We start from the raw sequence: 17,816 nt of genomic DNA, 5'->3' as shown, positions 1-17,816 counted from the left end.
GGTATGGTTATTCTTTTAAAAATACCAGTGGCATAGTTCAGTTTGTGATTCAGAGCCTTTTCTCAGTTCTCATTTGAGGTTCTTGCCTTATTTACAGTGTTTCACAAACCGCTGAACTCCTGTATACATTCTTAGTAGCTGGTGAAGTTGCACAGAGAATAAATCAATCCAAACAGAAACCTCTCTCAGTTCAATACTGCCCCCTACATTTTAGTCTGAAAAGTGCAGTTAACAGCAGATGAGACGCTGGTGATTGACATTTCTACTTAAATATACATAGAATAAATAAAATAATCTATTCAAAATAAAAGAAACTATTTAAATATACATATATTATATTATTATTAACATGGTTGTTTTATTTTAGTATAACAAAATATTTTAACATATTTTTGACCGTTCCTCTTTCAATCCTTCACTATTTCCAAACAAAATAAAACAAAACACAATGCCAACAATGAGCATTTTTTCTTCATCAGAATACATTTGTTTGTTTTTATTTACTTATTTTAACCTGAGAAAGCCAACAGTATTTACATAAAAAGTGTGCATCGATTTCTTATTCAGAAAAACAGCACTGATAATATACATTTTGACTTCCATTAACTAATATGAAATTCTAATAGCTTTGCAGACATTATTGAAAATGTATTGCCATATAACGCATTTGCAGAGATAATTTAGAGTTTATTGATGTGTAATGACTCTTCCAAAACAACACAATGAGCAAATTATAATTGTGCTGAGGGTATTGATTGTGCTTTCAGTGATTTTTCTTCTGTTATTGTATTCAGTGACTGATATGTTAATGATTCCAGATTTTACTAAGGGTTGTTTGCACCATTCCACTGCAAAAAGCAGTAATCTAATTTGTATTTGTAATTTTATTAGGTGTAATCATAAATGCTCGTCAATGTCCAAAAGCAGCACAATAGGGAAGGATGAGAGCGTGTTAAAATTAATGCTATTAAGAGAAGCTTGCCTTCAATCAAAAGGCCATAAAACTCATCATTATCAGACGTGACCTCTCTGGAGACCCATACGCACGCTCACTAACCTGAGTAATGACTCAAATCACTGCTTTCATATTCTACACCATATTACACTAACTCCACAACTGTTCCTGAGAACCATATACTGAAATGTGTTTTGATTGGAGACAGTTCCTCTCTTCGTCTTCCATTCCTTCCAAAACGATGGTTGTTTTTAGTTGAGGATTAAGTGTCAGCATCAAACAGAAGTGTCAATAATATTTTTCTTTTCTTTACTATATTCACCTTATTTACTTTTTTTTTTTTTTTTGCTGATTGTGACTTAAATGTGAGTAAACTGGCTTCTTAAAATAAAAATTTAATTAAACTAGTAAAAAAATATCTCAGAAAAGATGTCATTGCAAGAGGGAGGAGAGTATATTTTGGTTAACAGTTTTAATATTTAAATTTAATACATATTGCTACATTCTCTGTACTTTTTTTAACAATTTGACTATAATGACAGTATGGAATGATAACCATTTTTTTCAGTAACATGAACGAAGCTGGACTGATAGCACTGTTTATTGTTGCTCCATAAGGAAATGATGCAGTGTAAGCAAACATAGCAACAGCGAAATTATGATCGTCATCACAGGAGATGTCTATGTTTCATGAACACCAACCTGATTTCACTAGTAGGACACGTTCCTGGATTAACATCCATGTTGATCCTGGAACAACATTCCAATCAGCCAATCAGAATTAAGGGATTTGTTTACCGTGTGTGTTAAGTTTAGGCTTCCTGTTAGGTTTTTACACTTCTACATGATTGTTATCCGACTAATATTCCCCTCTAACTTTGAGAATAATTTATCGTTATGGTTGAGTTTAGGGGTAGAATTACATTTTTTAACAAAACATATGCTTTAGCATTAACTTCAGTAAATCTAGCATTGCATCATACTTGGCGAAATCATGACAAGCTTCCACGAAAGCCCTGTACACTGCTCTTGTGATGCAGTATTCATTATAGTTTCATTGACCATGTGCAGTCCAATTGTTCTGTCTAGTTCTGCTATCCTTTAGTTCTGCTCTCCCTGCTATCAGAAGAATATGAACCAATGATTCTGGCATGAGAGGCAACTGCACTAACAAGGACTAACATTGACTGCCACATTTTCAGTTACAGTCACTAACAGTGTTGAGGGTAACGCCGAATAAGTAATGCTTGTTACGTAATAATATTACTTTTTTAAAGTAAAGAATAAAGTAGCGCATTACTTTTAAAAATAAACAATATTATTTCAGTTACTATTTAAAAAATGTAAAGTGAGTTACTTTTTACCTTGCTTAATTGGCTTTTACAAAATATTTTGCAGAATAAAAAATGACCTTAGGTCGCACTTCATCATCATCAGGTCTCTTTTTTTCACAGCAGATGAGTAAGTGTACTGTTCTACTAACTGAATAACTCAGGATATTGGTTTATTTAGAGTCAGAGGGGGTGTCTGGTATGTTAGTACTGAAGGCGCAAAGCGCTTCATGACAACTCTCGACAAGTTCACTTAGAAGATCCTGTTAAAAACAAACGATTAATTCGCGAATCGCCCGTCAGCCCCACAGACAGTCAGAAACAGAAACAATGGCAGGCCAGAGACTTACAGTTTTGCAGTGGATTCTTTTTGTTTTGAACTCATCGAAGAAAAGAAGTGGATTGTCATTAAGTGTAGATTATGTGTAAGTAAAACTCTTGACAACTGCAAGAAACACAACATCAAAAAACAAACAAAACTGGATGCAAAGCACTATATCCACACCCCATTTCCAGCTAAACAACAAATGACATTACATCAGTGACATCAGTTCATGTTCTCCAGGTAAAACAATATTGTAATGCACTACTTACCAAAGTAACCTTTCCCAACACTGGTCACTAGTGCATATCAACAAAGTGATACTTACCCACCCAGCTCCTATTAACCACCCACAGTTACACCTCTCACTTTAAACTTCAGTACCATTCGGGTCACGGCACCAATCAATGTATTCCCTTTAGTTTTACTCGCCCCTTCTCTGATCAGGGCAGTTCCAATGCTGCTTCAGAGCCAGTGCCTATCAAAAATCTGTCTTTTGACACCCAAACACACTGGTGCTAAACCAGCAAAATTAGTTCTTAAGTAGTACTAAAGCACTTGGGGTATCAGTGGACTGAGGACAGGGCTACTGTGATCAACAAGATAAACTGTTTTGAGCACCATATTTGAAATAGCAGAACATAATGCTAAACACATTATCGCTTCTAATCTTGCTATATTCGAATTATGGCTTGTTGTGCTAAAAAAAATCACAGCAGGGCTACATGAACATTCTATTATCACTCGTAATTTTAGTCTATACAAACTATGGGACATTGCATGTACACATTGGATTGCTGTTTGGATGCCATTGTAGATTTGTAAAGTTATTAGCATAGCAACGTTGATGACGCATTTGTATTTTCTGTTTCCATATTTGTGTTGCTGGGAAAATGAGATGTATGCAGTGATGTCAGACCAGGCACTACAATAGCTCTCTAGCCAGTGAAATAGCAAAGCATTTCTTTGAAAGCTCGCTAGATGAACCAGCTCCAAACAAGCAACCTGGTTCATGCTGGTGGAAAAGAATTATGAGTGGAATTCCTCAAGGAAAGTAGATGCATTAACAAATATGCTAAATACCAAAGCATCTGTCGCTAGCACTATCAGAGAAGTGACCTTTACTACAGCTCTTACTACTAACCTCTGTTAGATACAATCTCGATACCTCACTCTCATTTGGGTCACGACATCAGTGCAAACCCTCTACTCATCCTATTCGAAGTGGAATTTGAACAGAGAATTCAAGAATCAGAGATGGGTGCACTAACAATGGTTAGTATTAATAACTGCAGTTTTTAGCATTAATTGCTAGAGCAACTCTTGAGATCAGGGGAGTGATGTTTATCTGCTCAGCTCCTACTACTGTAGCTGGCGTCTGTTACAGTACACTCACCACCCTAAACCACACTGCCATCAGGGTCACGGCACCAAATTAAGCCTTCTGGTATACCAGCCCTGCTGTGAACAGAATTCAAACTCATTATTCCAAACTGGTGGGCAGGGTGCACAAGCAAGAGCATTAAGGTACACAAAACAAAACAAATAGGTTCAACAACATATTCTTGATAGTTGCACTACTATAATGCAATAGTTTTAAAGCTACACAAATCCCGAAATGTTTCTTAAATGAAAGGGTCAATGGTTAAACACTCCTACCAATGTTAGAGCTAAAGAAAAAGCAAACAAAGAATTGCAGTGCCTACAAAAACAGTCCAATAGGTGTGTAGAGCAAAAAATCGTAATGAATGAATAAACAACATCACATGTGATAACGGTCAACATATGACCGAAAGATTGCCTTTATTCTTCAGTAAATTGCTTGTCACCATCTTGCTTGTGCCTTTTTGATTTTTCTTTTTTTTTGTAAGCGTGCTGATTTTCTTCAGTTTTTGACTGTATGGTACGCTGGCCGAGAGAGCTTAACTAATAGCTTAACTAGCTTAATTAGCTGCAATTTTACTAAATTTGTGCTCACAATGCATACATTTTATGAAAATGTGCTGCATTTTTTCACAATACAAAGGAAATATTTTAAGGAGACCCTAAAACATGACGGACCCGGCTATTTAGCTTATGGTTATTATGGCTAATAAATCCTAAAGACACAGGAATTGGGATATTACAATAAACAAAAAAAAAAAACTCACCTTTCAAAGATCACCTACAACTTCAGCTAGCAATAGTCACAGCACAGTGGTGTCCATCACTGTGGCGACCCATTTTGGGTCCCCTTGAAACATTTCCGTTCAGTTATGTTCTTTTTGTGTTGTCTGAAAAGCGCATTTTATTAATTGTTTGGTTGTGTAAAAATGGGTGTTTTTTTTTTTTGTAATTGCACGTTTTCTTAAATTGCAACACGTTAAGCTCTCTTGGCCACCGTAGTATAGATTGGAACACAGGTTAGAAAAAAGACGTTGGCCTGCATGAGCCTTTACACATTCTCTGGTAGTTGATCTAATGCAGGTGATTTCATCATATGGGCCTATGCAAATAATGGTGGCTAAATAAAACACACTTCGTTGCAAATAACCAGAGTAATGGAAATTGCATGTAAATAGGAGTAAAGAGGATTGCTTGTGTTAAGTTTTTACTCTAATGATTAGACATAATTCTATTATTGATGCACATGTAACTACTGGCACTGGTTCCAATCCAGGCTCATTTTGAAAACGTACCCTCATACACATTTCTGGAGGAGGCAGAATACATCCCTGGAGCTATGTTGTTGTTTTTTTTTTGCAATTTTTGTTTTCGCAAATCTGCTAGAGGCCACTGTGTATGCTTTTTCAGATCTCAAATTTCCTTTGCGAGTGCCTTTTGTGCCTGTTGTTCTCACGTTAATCCACCAAAGGCCGCTGTTGACTTACTGACTGAGCAACTGACCGGTCCCCCCACCCTCCCCCTTCGCTAAACCCAACCAATAGTATTTTAAAAAGCATTTGATGTATGTGTCGAGCTACTGGAAAAATTGCCAAAATACTGGCATCATACATAGCGTTCATTTTAAAGATGAAATGCAGCCATGCGTAGCTTTGGCTACATAATTCATGATCTCCAGAAATAGGGCTACATTTTCAGAATGAGCCTATGTTGACTGGTTCTGTTATTTTCCAGTAAAAGGGCTTTGGAAACAGTCTGTACTGTATAAAGTATTGAGTCCTCCAACCCTAAACTACCATCCTGGAATTCCTAATATGCCCTACCATACACTAATGATGCTTTAACCTTTGACCTCTGCCAAGAAAGCCAGCGCTGAGTTGCAGAATCAAAAAGGCGGACACAGCGCTCCACAGGATCCCAATTCGGACAATGGAGAACGAACCGAGGGCATAAATCCCCCACCCAGCTGTGGGCCCGGTCCAATCCCCATGCCAAATTCCTAAGAGGACTCTGGAGGAGCCTTCGGGGCAGAGAGTGCTGGCAGGGTGCAGAGTTTGTGGGAGTCTGAGGAGCCTCAAGATTTAGGTGGGGACTCGGGTACTGCAGGAGGCCTATTTGATGCACATTCTTGACCCCCTCGTGTTTTGGTGTCTTGTATGCGTAAGTGAGTAGGTTCAGGGAAAGTTGGACCATGCATGTATCCCCCCTCCAAACCCCCCTTAATTTCAGTCTCATCTGCGTCTCAGCTTGCCTCATGCCAGGTTTGATTCCCAGAGTTTCCATGGATGAGGCTCGGAGAGCAGGGGTAATAATGTGTGCCTTTGTGAGGAAGTTCAGAGCGAGGAGCGGTGCATGCAGAGTTCAGAGCAAGGTCGAGGGCGCTTCGCTAGGGCCAGACACACAGCTCATATCGGCGACTCGAGAGAGGAGAGGCACTGTCTGTCTGGGAGAGGAAAACAGCATGAATCACTACAGGGAGTGGGGACGGGGTAGACGGACGAGAGACGGCGAGCGCTGTAGCTTTTTGTAGGCCCTCGAAATGCTTGCGTTTTCACTGAGGATTTGTTTACAGAGACAAAAGTGTTCTGAGAGTCTGTTTGTTTTCATAGTTATAGGAGCTCTTGTACTCTGGAGTAGCACTGGAAGAGGAGTGGAAGAGGAGGATGTGACTTTTCTGGATCATGGAGAAGACAAAATGAGATTTTAATAAAGAATAGAATAAAATGTAGGGCAATATCCAACACGATCTCATGACAATTCGTAACTTTTAGATTTAGTGGTTAATTCGTATGAATTCTTACGATCTAATCAGTACAATTTAGAACGACTTTCTCATCACCCAATGACGGTTGGGTTTAGGGGTGGGGTTGGGTGCCACGCCTCCTTTTTAAAATTGTATATTTTCATACAACTGAACTTGTACGAATTTGTACAAATTAGCCACTAAACTGACAAAACATAAAAGTCTTGTGAGATCAGGCTGCATTATCCTGTAATTTTATGAACATTTCCTTAAAACAATCCCTTCATGTCGTCCCACTGAAAATTTGATTAAGTTAACTTTCATTTACAATTTTAAGTTGATTAAACATAAAACAATTAAGTTGTTTCAAAGAAAACCTTAAGAATTGTGTTTCAGCTCATTTTAAATAAGTATTTTGAAGAAGCAGCAGAATTTTTTTCGAGTGTATGTTGAGAATAGACTTTTTGAGGGGGGAGGGAAGTTTATAGTGTTTGACTACAACTTACAAGTCCAAATCAATTTTTACAAAAGTGCACAGATACATCATTTATAACAAGCACTACTATAAATATAAAACTAAGAAAAGTTAATCATGATTTCGTGCCCACTTTAACTAATTAAACCTTCTTGTAAAGTGTGATCATTTTGACATATTATTGCAATAATTAAAATAGCTATTTTTAACGCAGAATATTTTTGCGTAAGAAGTGAAATAATCAGAATAATTTGAGTTTGCAGCTGAATCTGCTGATATTCCCCTTTGCTCGTGTGATTTGGCTAATTCTCAGGCATTTGTAGTGCATTATACAACGTTTGTGTTTTCAGTGAGGATTTGTTTACTGTGACAAAAAAGTTCTGAACGTCTGTTTGTTTTAATAGTTATCAGAGCTCTCATCGCACAATACTCTGGAATAGCAGAGAGCATTTAAAGAGGAACAGGAGCGGATGTGGCTTCTCTGGATGTAGAGAAGAAAAAAAGAGGTTTTCTGGTTTGATGAAAACCAAATCCTGTACGCTGCTGCTTCAGCAGAATACCAAACTAGGAGAGGAGAGGACAGATGAAACGTGTGCGCTTGAAAACGTTCATGCTTCAGGATGTAGAAATTCAGCATCATACAAGATTTTTAGTAATCGATCCCCTCAGTCGAAGAATAAAGTCTCAAGCAGTTTTAGTTCCACGTTCAGTGCTTAATATCTATAAGATATACAGCAGCACTAACTTTTCTTCACAAAAAAAAGGGGTTTTCAAGCTTTTTGCTGCGAGTGACCTCCAGAAATGATCCTTTCCTATAAAAGGCATGTATTTTTTTAGAAAGATCCTTCTATTTCGCCATTTTTTTTTTGTTGCCAAATTCCGTTGACTTAAAATATTAGCTTAAAGTACCCTTTGAGATAATACTTTTAAAAATATATATACAATTTAATATACGTTTATTCACAAACATGCACAATAGAAAGCATTCATTCATTTATTAAAATCAAATTGTTTTAATTGTATAAAAGAACATTTTCTATCACTATCATAATATTACAATATCTCAAAAGATAATATATGTATAGTAAGATATACATACAGTGCTCTGATTAGTCAGTACTGAAGCCAAATCTGGATCTTATTTAACTAAATAATTTACGATAACGGTCCAAAAACTAGTACACCCAAATTTATATGTTATAGAAAAATAGTAAATACAAATAAAAAAAAAGAGGAAAAATCAAAAGACGCAAAAAAATTGAAAAATTTAGTTGACATTTGTTAGGTTGTATTTTTTTATTTTTTGTAACATTTTGCTTGTTTAGTTGCATTATCTTTCAATTTCTAAATATGCTTGGACTAAAATATTATTTTAATAAATATATCTGTTTAATCAATGTGTTTAGTTTAAATGTATCAAAATACAGCCTAAATTCAATGAGAATTGGACAAAAATATTCATTTTCAAAATGGGGTGTACTCAGTTATGCTGAGCACTGCATATGATATGATATAATATAATAATATCCAAAAACAGTATCCAATAAAGCTGAATCAGAAGCAGTTAATCTAATCTTCAATACCAAATGGCCAGAAATGATTTGAACACTTTTTTAAATCACAATTCTCACTATTAACAAATCATTAACCAAAACTTTTAGCTAAATAAAATACTATTTAGCTGCTTAATAATAGTTAGTAAGGTAAAAGTTAGTTTAGGTTTTGGGTAGAATTAGGGATGTGGAATAAAATTATAAGTACTAAACAGTTAATATCTTAATAATAACAGTATCTTAATAATAAATAGTAATAGCCAGTAAGTAATAGCATGAATTGTGACTTAAAAGTGTTTAAGTTATCTATTTTATTATTATTTTAATGTCCTGATTTAGTGCTCATTCATTTTTTTAAATAATTAAATATTGAGGATTAATCTTGAAGACAATCATGTTCCTTAAATCTTTTCAATTCAATTCATGCTTATTTGTACAGAGCGTTTACAACGTAGATTGTGTCAAAGCAGCTTAACATAAAAGATTCTAGTAAATTTAAAGAGTGTCAGTTCAGGTTTCAGAGTTAAATTTCACTGCTGAGAATTCATACACTGAAGAGCAAATCTGTCGATGCACAGCTACACAAGTCCCGAATCATGCAAGCCAGTGGCGACAGCAGCGAGGAACAAACTTCACCAATTTGCGAAAGTGAAGAAAAAAAAACCTTGAGAGAAACCAGGCTCAGTTGAGCATGACCATTTCTCCTCTGGCCAAACTTCTTGTGCAGAGCTGCAGTTAAAGCTTAACTTTTGTGCCAACCTTTTTTTCAAGGTTCTTTGAGCACAAATAAAACAACATTGAAATAGAAATCATGTTATTATTTTACATTAGAAATGTATTAACTGCTAATTTTGCTCAATATAATGCTTCATTGATGAATAAACTATTAGAATTCTATTTTGAAGATTCATTCATTCATTTTCATTTGGCTTAGTCCCTTTATTAATCAGGGGTTGCCACAGCGGAATGAACCACCAACTTATTCAGCATATGTTTTACACAGCGGATGTCCTTCCAGCTGCAACCAAGTACTGGGAAACACCCATACACACTCATTCACATTCATACACTATGGTCTATTTAGTTTATTCAATTCACCGCATGTCTTTGGACTGTGGGGGAAACCGGAGCACCCGGAAGAAACCCAAGATAACACAAGGAGAACATACAAACTCCACACAGAAATGCCAACTGACCCAGCTGGGACTCGAACAAGCAACCTTCTTGCTGTGAGGCGACAGTCCTAACCACTGAGCCACTGTGCCGCCCTATTTTGCGACACTATTACAAATGCCATTGCACATCAAACACTCACATAAAAACATCACACTCACAATTATTCCGGTGCTTTTATATTTACATCTGACATATTCAGCAGAACATTTGCTCATGTGATTTGCTTAATTCAGATCATTATTCAAGAGGCTCCAGCAGGCCTTCAATGCAAATGGTGCTCCTCAGAAAAGCCTTTGATTGTGGAGCTTTTTTTTTCTGGATGACAAGGCCACAGTCCGAAGACACAGGCTCATGAAGAGGAGGAATGTGCATCTCCGGCGCGCTCGATCCCGCTCTGTCCCACCGAGGGGGCGTCTCTGGTCACTGTCCATTAGCTCTGACTGGTACTGCCCGCACAATGGGCGCACTTTGTCCAGGCCTGTCAGGGATGCACTGCGGTAGGCATGAGGGGGAGCTTCTCGAACCTTTGATCCGCAGCAGCTCACTCGCTGGGGTGTGCCGTGTTGGAAAACCGATCCTCTGATATTTCTGTCTCTGTGCATCACTGTGATCCGAACTATTGGGCTAAGGAGGGGGAGGTTGAGCGAGTAAGAGATGAAAAAAGCCCAAAATCAGCAAATTATTGAAAGTTCTGCCTGCTCTCTGTGGATTTTATTCCCCGCGACTGTCGTTTTGTGTTGTATGTCTTAATCAGATGAAAAAATAAGAAAGTGGGAGTGAGATGAAACAGATAAAAGATGGTTTGTGTAGCTGGAATGTTTACAATGATCTGATCTTGAGTCTGACTGTCTCAGACTGTATTGTTGGAAAGCAACGGGTTACGGCCTCTACGTGTTTTTATGTATCAGATGTATATATCTGAACTCTCTCTCTCTCTCTCTTTCTCTCTATGTGTGTGTGTGTTTGTGTGGCGAGGGTAAACCACTTGAAAGTGTTCATTGAAGTGTGATGACACTGAGACATGCTGATCAGTGCGCCCATGAATTGGAGAATGGGAGTCATGTTTGTGTGAGAGTTTAAAGAGATAGTTCAACCAAAAATGAAGATTCACTCATCGTTGACTCACCCTCCACTTGTTCCAAACAAAAGAAGATAGTTTGTAGAATGTTGGAAATCGGTATTATTTTTTCTGTACCCGAATGTCAATGGCAACCGTTAACATTCTTCAAAATATCTAAAAAAGAAGAAGAAACTCATTCAGGTTTTCAAACCTCATGAGGGAGAGTAAATCATGATAGCAGCAGAATGTTCATCATCTTAGGTGAAGTATCCCTTTAAAGGCAATACCAAAAAATAATTTACTTACCCTCATGATTGCAAATCAGTTTGATTTTGTTCTCATTTTCTTTTCTTTTTTTTTTCTTTGATGAACTTAATGGAACACTCCACTTTAAAACATAAAAATAGTGCCTCCCTAAAGTTAAACAGTTGAGTTTTACCATTCTTTAATCCATTCAGCTGACCTCCAGGGCTAACAGGAACACTTCAGGCCCGTAGCCAGGGGGGTTCGGGTGGTTCACAAGGCCCACCCCCTACTGACAAAGTCCAAAATTTACCTGCTATACAGGCTCATCTGTCCTATTTTTGACATAATGCCATCAAAAACTGTGAAAAATAACCGTTAGAAGGCGGCTTTAAGACTAATGTAATTTTTAGTTATCCATATGGACAAATTCTGACTGAGGAAATGAGCTGGCATTTCTGTGTGGAGTTTGCATCTTCTCCCAATGTGTGAGTGGGTTTCCTCCGGGTGCTCCGGTTTCCCCTACAGTCCAAAGACATGCGGTATATAGGTAAACTGAGTAAGCTAAAATTGGCTGTAGTGTATGTGTGTGAATGCAAGAGTATATGGGTGTTTCCCAGTGTTGGGTTGTGGCTGGAAGGGCATCTGCTGCATAAAACATATGCTGGATGAGTTGGCGGTTCATTCTGCTGTGGCAAGTCCTGATGAATAAAGGGACTAAGCCGAAAAAGAAAATGAATGAATGAAGGAATGAATGAATGAATGAATGAATGAAATGAGCTGGCCAGTTATTGTTGTTATTTGCCTACAGGCTACAGTTTTTAATTTAAAACAAGGTTTAACAGATTCATATATATATATATATATATATATATATATATATATATATATATATATATATATATATATATATATATATATATATATATATATATATATAATTATATATATATATATATTTTTTATTTATTTATTTATTTATTTATTTATTTATTTATTTATTTATTTATTTATTATTATTATTATTATTTTATTATTATTTTAATGATGAATGATAATAAATTTGTATTTTAAAAACAAATTGCATATTTCTTTTTTAATAAAAAAATTCTAACTTCATAACATTATTAATAAAACAGTATTAACCTACCATTTAAAGGCACATTTGTAAATAGACACTTCGTTGTAAAATAGTATGGTCAGCACTTTAGAATAACCACACTATTTAATGCAACAAAAGTATTCCCTATTTGTCAATCACCAAGCTGATCCAGCAAAAAAATGTGTTTAAAATGTCACGAAAATGCAGTATTTGAACCTCATAATTATATAGAAAACGAGGCGAATAACTGTGAATAACTTTTTGAGAGTAAAGAACTACCCCTTTTAATAGGCTGGCTACGAGCCTGCACTTTTAGCTTAACTTGGCATAGATCCTTGAATTGGATTAGACCATTAGCATCAAAAATGAGCAAAGAGTTTCAATAATCTTCCTATTTGACGTTTGACTCTTTTGTAGTTACATTGTTTACTATGGAAAATGAAAAGTTGCTATTCACTAGACCGAAATGTCTAGAAAATATACTCTCATTACAGCGCAAAAATGAAGGAAATCTGCTGATATACCATGAATTCAGCAGGCACAATGATATTTCTCAGCATCTAAAAATTGTCTAAAATGTTTTTGTCAATACATCCAACAAGGCCACCTGCCTGCAAAGGGAGTGTGCCTTGCAACCATAGAGACATTTGTGAGATATGGTTCAGAACAAATTTACTTTGGTGCAAATCCTGAACTGTATTGATTCTAACCGCACTACGCAAAAGTTGGCTGATTTTAGGGAAAAATACAGTATATCAATATATATTAAATAGCTGTTGCCAACAGTAGCTCCAAGCAAGTTTTTTCCCCCCAAAATGACTCTGACATGTGTAAATGTTTCCAACAAACATTGGTTGTAATGCTCAATACTGCAAAAAGAAATCAGATGTAACATGCACATTTAAATACAATGGTACAAACTGACACTTTTCATAAATTTTCACATTTATTACCCTGTTCTTGTGGGTACACTTCATGGGGGGGGGGGAGGGGGGGGGATGGGGGGGGGGGAGCTTAATTGTTCGTCTTTCAGATGTTGTATAAATCATTATGTCTGATTTTGTGGTCCAATATCACATTTCATTTTAGTCTCAACAGCCATGATCGATTCATTTTAACTGTGCAGAAGCTGTAATTCCCCTTATCTTGAATTTGTGGGGCTTATTTATTCTCAAGTCGATGTTAATTTCCAACTCATTCCTTTCCAAAAAATTAAGAATTGCTGATAGACTGCATTGGCAAAAATAGAAAACTGATTTTATATTTTATAGAAGAAAGGAAGCCATACAGAGTTGTAATGGCATGCAGATGAATAAATGCTTCTCAATTTTTGGATAAACAATCCCTTTGAGCTTAAAATCTGAAATGTGTTATTCCAGTAGCTCTTCGCAACTTTCAAACTCTTTCATTTGTCTTTGAGAAACTCTTTTTTTCAAAAACTTTTTCAGGACTATTTAATTATGTCGTGTTTTCTGTCTGTTTTTTTTTTTTCTTTCTTTCTTTCTTTCTTTCTTTCTTTCTTTCTTTCTTTCTTTCTTTCTTTCTTTCTTTCTTTCTTTCTTTCTTTCTTTCTTTCTTTCTTTCTTACTTTCTTTCTTTCTTCCTTCATCTTCAACCCTTATCTGTCCTCTCCTAAGATAAGATTATTCCTTCCTCTCATTCGTAGACAGTCTCTTTGAATTCCTCTCCATAACAATTGCTTCTTGGGTCAAATTATAACTCTTGGTGCGGCCCTTTAGACATCTATTACTTCCATTTAAATATTCAAGCAACAAAGTTTTACAAGCACTCCCTTGGGTGCGTTAAAAAGGGCCGATACTGCCTGCTCACTGTCCCATGATGAGATGAATGGCATGGTAGTGGAGTCATCCTAGATCGGGTAACTGGGCAAATTATGGCAGACACTAAGAAGCGCTTCTCACAATGACCTACAGAAAACAGTAGACAAAAGACCTTATTCTTGAGCTGGACAATGAAGGAGGTCGGAGAAGACACCTGAGACAAGCGTCGACCCATAGGACGACGTATGACACTGCAATGTGTACTCCTCAAATGTACACATATGCTGTGTCCAAAATTGCTTAATATATTGCATGTTAAAGTCAGTATGTGAGCTGTGTCCAAAATCATATCAAAATCTGTAGATAGTACACTGAAAAAAATATTCAAGCATGATTCTTTGGATTTACTACATCTTTGTGTAAGTTAAGTACTGTGGGTGTAAAGTAAGGTAAGTGGTTGTAAACAATTTATTTGGGCTGAATTTAAACAAACTAACTGACATAACTAATTGAACATTACTAAATTAAATTTAAATTAGTTTGTTTAACTTCATCCTATATAATTTGTTTGCAGCAATTTTGCAAAGATCTTTTTTTTCAGTGTAGTACACTGAAGAAAATGATTAAAAGATGATTCCTTGGATTTACTAAATTACTGAGTTAAGTGGATGTAAACAATTTATTTTGGCTGAATTTAATCAAACAATTTAAGTTGAACATTACTCAATTTAATTAGTTTGTTTAAAGAGCCCATATTGTACATGAAATAGGGTCATATTTTGGTTGTAAGGGTCTCCAACAACAGTCTAATATGCATGCAAGGTCAAAAAACACTTTCATGGTCTTATAATCTGCATTTATTTTTACCTAATTATCCCAGAGACTCCCATATGAATCGTTCAGTGATTCATTTGTTCCCAACCCCCTCCTCAGCGCGAAGCTAATCTGCGCTGGTTGGACCGATGACAGCCTGTTGTGATTGGTCGACGACACTGACAGGCTTCAGCGCGAGACAGTGCACACACGCTTCATAGTGGATTTTGGCTGCCAGTGGGTGAATGTAAATACAGACGATGGACTAGAAAATACTGACGACTAACTATTTTATTGAGCAAAAAGTCCAAGAACTGGCGAGGAGATCTCCTATCCCGTCACAGTCTGCTCTTCACACACACACACACACACACACACACACACACACACACACACACACACAGGGCCGGTGCGTTTAGATTAGAGAAGGCACGGCGACACCTCCCTCACCACCCGCGTCCTCAGTTATATCCGCGATTGCACTTGGGTCCTCGCTCCTTTTGCCCTCCACGAAACCTGACAAAATCTACATAATATGCGCATGATATGTGCACATAAATGTATGAACGATTATCGCATGGAAGTCAATGTGGACTGACAAGATATATGTCAATTTACAGAATAGTAAAGAATTTTGTTAAATGATGTTTGCTTCAAAATATCAAGGTTGTGTTCATGCTTGTGGTTTTCATTCAAAGTCTGCGTGAACTGGAAGTTGCTGAGACTTTTATTTTACTATGTTGATGCACTACACCAGAATGAGAGTATAGTTCCTAGCCATACTGACCTAGAACACAACAACTTTAATTTTCTTTCAGTCTTTGCAATTGTAGTTGCAGAAGAGTCAAGTTTAAAATTGGAAAATTATCAAAACTCTTGAGTGAAATGCTAATGGTCAGTATGTTGATGTACTTCCAACTGAAACAGAGTATTGCATAGGGGCAGGGCTTTCTTTTTGCACATCATTCCCTCATAGCAAACTAATGGTAAGAGGGGCATGGTTAAGAATATTGTGGATGAAGCCATTAAACTAACATCAGTAAAGAAGGACCAACACTCCAAATGTTGAAGCAAATGGTCAGAATATCAATTTGAAATTTAAAGATTACTAAATCAAACTTTTTTTTTCAGATATACTTGCATTCATTAATTGTTTACCTAAAGAATAACAATGGTTGCTAGCAAAATAGACATTATACGGGAGACAATAAAAAAAACACAGGAGGGCTAATAATTCTGACTTTAACGGCATATACCGTATATACTGTATATCTATATACTGGATAATCTATAGCAGTGGTTCTCAAACTTTTTTCACCAAGTACCACCTCTGAAAAAATTGTCTCTCCAATTACCACTATAATGACTGGTATTGAAATACATAGTAGGCCTAATTAAACGGCTACAGCTATGCACAGTTCACAAACGTGGCAGATTAATTCTTATATTATGAATATTTATTATTGTCAGCCACTTTAACATATTAAATAGTTTGAACAATAACACACTTACAGGTAAAAAATAGATAAATAAAATGTCAACGTTTAAATTAAAATGTGAAAACATTGGCCATCCCAGGTGGGTCCTACGTGGGCCAGCCCAGATGGGTCCCACGTGGGCCAGCCCAGATGGGTTCCACGTGGGCTGTAAGTGTGTTTTTGTTCAAACTATTATGTTTAAAGTGGCTAACAATAATAAATATTCATAATAAGAAGAATTAATCTGCCACGTTTGTGAACTGGCCATCCTGGGTGGGTCCCACATGGGGAATCCCAGATGGGTCCCACATGAGCCAGCCCAGATGGGTCCCACATGGGCCATCCCAGATGGGTCCCACATGGGCCATCTCAGATGGGTTCCACATGGGCCATCCCATCTTGGTGGATTCAGGGTATGTGCCCCAGTAAAAATCGCCAGTGTCCCAGTAAATGCTTTGAGGAACGATTTACTTTATATGCAAGTGTATTTATTAAGAGTGGTAATCACGGAATAAAGATGTTATTCTCTATGTGCAACCGAACCAACGCTGATGAAAGCAATGTAACTTAATCAAAAAGCAAACTGAGCATGTGCGCAGAAAAAAAAAAAAAAACATACCCGCACGCCCCTCTCCTGCTTGATGCTGACATGCTGCTCTGCTCCCGGTGTAAGTCCCGTTTGTGAACATGGACGCTGAAAATATAGCCACGCTGCTCACGCGCCACTTATCCGTTGTGAAGTTTGAATTGTAGTTTAAACAATGACACACTTACAGGTATATTAAAAAATATAAATAAAACGTCAACGTTTAAATTACAATTTAATTTTAAAAGTTAATTAAAAATGGCACTGTTCTTAAATAAGGTAAAAGAAAACTGCTGTACTTAAATGTAAAGTATTATCATAAAGTAGCTTATTCATAAAAACCTGCAAATGTTTTTTGGACCTCATAAATAGGTTATACCGTATGTAATAATATTCATATATAACTCTATTTAATACATTTTGAAATATGCTGCATGTCTATATGACTTATTTGTATATCTTTGAAATCTAAACGTTAACTTGTATTTTAAATATATGAATTGGATTTACAAATTTAATTAGGAATTAGATCTGCTTACTGCTGGTTAGAGTAGGCTATGTGTGTCAGAGAAGCAGGTGATTAAACTATACCTGTCAACATCAGGATACAAAAATATGAGATACGCCCTTAACAACCGTATACAAAAGTATGGGGAGGAAAATAACCTCAAATGACAGAATACATAACAAACATTAGAAAAATGAAAATAAAATAAAATGTTCAGCCTATTAAAATCAATTTCCTGATCACATCGTTGTTATCGGATGCGTCAGAGGATTAAAAGTGTGTTCATTTTTTTTACTTGAATTATTCA

This window comes from Danio aesculapii, chromosome 8 (genome assembly GCF_903798145.1).
Source record: "Danio aesculapii chromosome 8, fDanAes4.1, whole genome shotgun sequence".
Lineage (NCBI taxonomy): Eukaryota > Metazoa > Chordata > Actinopteri > Cypriniformes > Danionidae > Danio > Danio aesculapii.
The sequence above is the reverse complement of the archived record's forward strand: the minus strand, read 5'-3'. Positions refer to the sequence as shown.